Here is a 6000-nt window from a genome sequence, read left to right as displayed (position 1 = left end):
ACAGTGCCCGCTCCCTCAGTACTGACCCTCTGACAGTGCAGTGCTCCCTCAGCACTGACCCTCCGACAGTGCTCACTCACTCAGCATTGACGCTCCTACAGGGTGCCCACTCCTTCAGCACTGACCCTCTGTCAGTGCCCGCTCCCTCAGCTCTGAACCTCCCACAGTGCCCACTCCCTCAGTACTGACCCCTCCGACAGTGCCCACTCCCTCAGCACTGACCCTCCAACAGTGCCCACTCCCTCAGTACTGACCATCCCACAGCACCCACTCCCTCAGCACTGACCCTCCGACAGTGCCCACTCCCTCAGCACTGACCCGCCCAAAGCGCCCACTCCCTCAGCACTGACCCGCCCAAAGCGCCCTCTCCCTCAGCACTGACCCTCCGACAGTGCCCACTCCCTCAGCACTGACCCGCCCAAAGCGCCCTCTCCCTCAGCACTGACCCTCCCACAGAGCTCACCCCCTCAGCACTGAACATCCGACTTCGCCCGCTCTCTCAGCACTGACCCTCCAAAAGTGCCCAGTCCTTCAGCACTGACCCCCCGACAGTGCCCACTCCTTCAGCACTGACCCTCCGACAGTGCCCATTCCCTCAGCACTGAACATCCGACTTCGCCCGCTCCCTCAGCACTGACCCTCCAACAGCGCCCTCTCCCTCAGCAATGACCCTCCAACAGGGTGCACTCCCTCATCACTGACCCTCCAACAGAGCCCACACCCTCAGCACTGATCCTCCCACAGAGCTCACTCCCTCAGCACTGACTCTCCGACAGTGCCCTCCCCCTCAGCGCTGACCCTCGACAGTGCCCGCTCCCACAGCGCTGACCGTCCGAAAGTGCCCGCTCCCTTAGCACTGACCCTACAACAGTGCAGCACTCCCTCAGCACTGACCCTACAACAGTGCAGCACTCCCTCAGCATTGACCCTCCAACCGTGCCCGCTCCCTCAGCACTGACCCTCCAACAGTGCAGCGCTCCCTCAGCACTGACCCTCCAACAGTGCCCGCTCCCTCAGCACTGACCCCCCGACAGCGCCCTCTCCCTCAGTACTGAGCTATCGACAGCGCCCGCTCCCTCAGCACTGACCCTCTGACAACGCCCACTCCCACAGCACTGACCCTCCGACAGTACCAGCCCCCTCAGTACTGACCTACCGACAACGCCCGCTCCCTCATCACTGATCCTCCAACAGTTTCCCCTCCCTCAGCGCTGACCCTCCGACAGTGCCCGCTCCCTCAGTACTGATCCTCTGACAGTGCAATGCTCCCTCAGCACTGACCCTCCGACAGTGCCCACTCTCTCAGTGCAGACCCCCCGAAAGCGCCCGCTCCATCAGCACTGACCCTCTGACAGCGCCCACTTGCTCAGCACTGACCCTCCAACAGTGCAGCGCTCCCTCAACACTGACCCTCCAACAGTGCCCGCTCCCTCAGCACTGACCCTCCGACAGCGCCCTCTCCCTCAGTACTGACCCTCCAACAGTGCAGCATTCCCACTGCATTGACCCTCCAACAGCGCCCTCTCCCTTAGCAATGACCCTCCGACAGGGTGCGCTCCCTCATCACTGACCCTCCAACAGAGCCCGCACCCTCAGCACTGATCCTCCCACAGAGCCCACTCCCTCAGCACTGACTCTCCGACAGTGCCCTCCCCATCAGCGCTGACCCTCCGACAGTGCCCGCTCCCTCAGCACTGACCCTCGACAGTGCCCGCTCCCTCAGCACTAACCCTCCAACAGTGCAGCGCTCCCACAGCACTGACCCTCCGACCGTGCCCGCTTCCTCAGCACTGACCCCCTGACAGTGCCCACTCCCTCAGCACTGACCCTCCCGCAGTGTGCCCGCCCTCAGCACTGACCCTCGACAGTGCCTGCTCCCACAGCACTGACCCTCCAACAGTGCAGCACTCCCTCAGCACTGACCCTCCGACAGTGCCCACTCCCTCAGTACTGACCCTCCGACAGTGCAGCACTCCCACAGCACTGACCCTCTAACAGTGCCTGGTCCCTCAGTACTGACCTACCGACAGCGCCCGCTCCCTCGGCACTGACCCTTCGACAGTGCCCGCTCCCTCAGTACTGGCCTACTGACAGCACCCGCGCCCTCAGCACTGACCCTCCGACAGGGCCCACTCCCTCAGCACTGACCCTCCGACAGTGCCCACTCCCTCAGCACTGACCCTTCAACAGTGCAGCACTCCCATAGCACTGACACTCCGACAGTGCCCACTCCCTCAGCATTGACCCTCCAACAGTGCCCGCACCCTCAGCACTGACCCTCCGACAGTCCCTTCTCCCACAGCACTGACACTCCGACAGTGCCCGCTCCCTCAGCACTGACCCTCCAACAGTGCAGCACTCTCACAGCACTGACACTCCGACAGTGCCCACTCCCACAGGACTAACACTCCGACAGTGCCCACTCCCACAGGACTGACCCTCTGACAGCGCCCGCTCCCACAGCACTGACCCTCTGACAGCGCCCACTCCCTCAGAATTGACCCTCTGACAGTGCCCACTCCTTCAGCACTGACCCTCTGTCCATGCCCGCTCCCTCAGCTCTGACCCTCCCACAGAGCTCACTCCCTCAGCACTGACCCTCCGACAGTGCCCACTCCCTCAGCACTGACCCTCCAATAGAGCCGACTCACTCAGCATTGACCCTCCAACCGTTCCCGCTCCCTCAGCACTGACCCTCCGACAGTGCCCACTCCCTCAGCACTGACCCTCCAACAGTGTCCGCTCCCTCAGCGCTGACCCTCCGACAGTGCCCGCTCCCTCAGTACTGACGCTCTGGCAGTGCAGTGCTCCCTCAGCACTGACCGTCCGACAGTGCCCACGCCCTCAGTACTGACCCCTCCGACAGTGCCCACTCCCTCAGCACTGACCCCCCGACAGCGCCCTCTCCCTCAGTACTGAGCTATCGACAGCGCCCGCTCCCTCAGCACTGACCCTCTGACAACGCCCACTCCCTCAGCCCTGACCCTCCGACAGTGCCAGCCCCCTCAGTACTGACCTACCGACAGCGCCCACTCCCACAGCACTGATCCTACAACAGTTTCCCCTCCCTCAGCGCTGACCCTCCGACAGTGCCCGCTCCCTCAGTACTGATCCTCTGACAGTGCAGTGCTCCCTCAGCACTGACCCTCCGACAGTGCCCACTCTCTCAGTACAGACCCCTCGAAAGCACCCGCTCCCTCAGCACTGACCCTCCAACAGAGCCCACTCCCTCAGCACAGACCCTACGACAGTGCCCACTCACTCAGCATTGACGCTCCGACAGTGCCCACTCGTTCAGCACTGACCCTCTGTCAGTGTCCGCTCCCTCAGCACTGACCCTCCGACAGTGCCCACTCCCTCAGCATTGATCCACCGACAGTGCCCACTCCTTCAGCACTATCTGTCAGTGCCCGCTCCCACAGCACTGACCCTCTGACAGTGCCCACTCCCTCAGCACTGACCCTCCAACAGTGCAGCGCTCCCTCAGCACTGACCCTCCGACAGTGCCCGCTCCCTCAGCACTGACCTTCCGACAGTGCCCACTCCCTCAGCACTGATCCACCGACAGTGCCCACACCCTGAGTGCTGCCCTCCAACAGTGCCCGCTTTCTCAGCACTGACCTTCCAACAGTGCCCGCTCCCTCAGCACTGACCCTCCAACAGTGCAGCGCTCCCACAGCACTGACCCTCCGTCCGTGCCCGCTTCCTCAGCACTGACCCCCCGACTGTGCCCACTCCCTCAGCACTGACCCTTCGACAGTGCCGACTCCCTCAGCATTGACCCTCCAACCGTTCCCGCTCCCTCTGCACTGACCCCCCGACAGTGCCCACTCCCTCAGCACTGATCCTCCGACAGTGCCCACACCCTCAGTGCTGACCCTCCGACCGTGCCCGCTTCCTCAGCACTGACCCCCCGACAGTGCCCACTCCCTCAGCACTGACCATCCCACAGCGCCCACTCCCTCACCACTGATCCTCCGACAGCGCCCACACCCTCAGTGCTGACCCTCCAACAGTGCCCACTCCTTCAACACTGACCATCCCACAGCGTGCCCGCCCTCAGCACTGACCCTCCGACAGCGCCCTCTCCCTCAGCACTGGCCCTCCGACAGTGCGTGCTCCCTCATCACTGACCCTCACACAGAACCCACTCTCTCAGCACTGATTCTCCGACAGTGCCCACTCCCTCAGCATTGACCCTCCTACCGTGCCCGCTCCCTCAGCACTGACCCTCCGACAGTGTACACTCCCTCAGCACTGACCCTCCAACAACTGCACGCTCCCACAGCACTGACCCTCCGACAGTGCCCACTCCCTCAATACTGACCCTCCAACAGTGCAGCACTCCCACAGCACTGACACTCTGACAGTGCCCGCTCCCTCAGTACAGACCAACCGACAGTGCCCACTCCCTCAGCACTGACCCTCTGACAGCGCCCACTCCCTCAGCACTGACCCTCCAACAGTGCAGCGCTCCCACAGCACTGACCCTCTGACAGTGCCCACTCCCTCAGCACTGACCCTTCGACAGTGCCCGCTCACTCAGTACTGACCTACCGACAGCACCCACACCCTCAGCACTGACCCTCTGACAGCGCCCACTCCCTCAGCACTGACCCTCCAACAGTGCAGCGTGCCCACAGCACTGATCCTCTGACAGTGCCCACTCCCTCAGCACTGACCTTCTGTCCGTGCCCGCTCCCTCAGCTCTGACCCTCCAACAGTTTCCGCTCCCTCAGCGCTGACCCTCCGACAGTGACCGCTCCCTCAGCACTGACCCTCCGACAGTGCCCGCTCCCTCAGTACTGACCCTCTGACAGTGCAGTGCTCCCTCAGCACTGACCCTCCGACAGTGCTCACTCACTCAGCATTGACGCTCCTACAGGGTGCCCACTCCTTCAGCACTGACCCTCTGTCAGTGCCCGCTCCCTCAGCTCTGAACCTCCCACAGTGCCCACTCCCTCAGTACTGACCCCTCCGACAGTGCCCACTCCCTCAGCACTGACCCTCCAACAGTGCCCACTCCCTCAGTACTGACCATCCCACAGCGCCCACTCCCTCAGCACTGACCCTCCGACAGTGCCCACTCCCTCAGCACTGACCCGCCCAAAGCGCCCACTCCCTCAGCACTGACCCGCCCAAAGCGCCCTCTCCCTCAGCACTGACCCTCCGACAGTGCCCACTCCCTCAGCACTGACCCGCCCAAAGCGCCCTCTCCCTCAGCACTGACCCTCCCACAGAGCTCACCCCCTCAGCACTGAACATCCGACTTCGCCCGCTCTCTCAGCACTGACCCTCCAAAAGTGCCCAGTCCTTCAGCACTGACCCCCCGACAGTGCCCACTCCTTCAGCACTGACCCTCCGACAGTGCCCATTCCCTCAGCACTGAACATCCGACTTCGCCCGCTCCCTCAGCACTGACCCTCCAACAGCGCCCTCTCCCTCAGCAATGACCCTCCAACAGGGTGCGCTCCCTCATCACTGACCCTCCAACAGAGCCCACACCCTCAGCACTGATCCTCCCACAGAGCTCACTCCCTCAGCACTGACTCTCCGACAGTGCCCTCCCCCTCAGCGCTGACCCTCGACAGTGCCCGCTCCCACAGCGCTGACCGTCCGAAAGTGCCCGCTCCCTTAGCACTGACCCTACAACAGTGCAGCACTCCCTCAGCACTGACCCTACAACAGTGCAGCACTCCCTCAGCATTGACCCTCCAACCGTGCCCGCTCCCTCAGCACTGACCCTCCAACAGTGCAGCGCTCCCTCAGCACTGACCCTCCAACAGTGCCCGCTCCCTCAGCACTGACCCCCCGACAGCGCCCTCTCCCTCAGTTCTGAGCTATCGACAGCGCCCGCTCCCTCAGCACTGACCCTCTGACAACGCCCACTCCCACAGCACTGACCCTCCGACAGTACCAGCCCCCTCAGTACTGACCTACCGACAACGCCCGCTCCCTCATCACTGATCCTCCAACAGTTTCCCCTCCCTCAGCGCTGAC

Source organism: Hemiscyllium ocellatum (assembly GCF_020745735.1).
Source record: "Hemiscyllium ocellatum isolate sHemOce1 chromosome 27 unlocalized genomic scaffold, sHemOce1.pat.X.cur. SUPER_27_unloc_2, whole genome shotgun sequence".
Lineage (NCBI taxonomy): Eukaryota > Metazoa > Chordata > Chondrichthyes > Orectolobiformes > Hemiscylliidae > Hemiscyllium > Hemiscyllium ocellatum.
The sequence above is the reverse complement of the archived record's forward strand: the minus strand, read 5'-3'. Positions refer to the sequence as shown.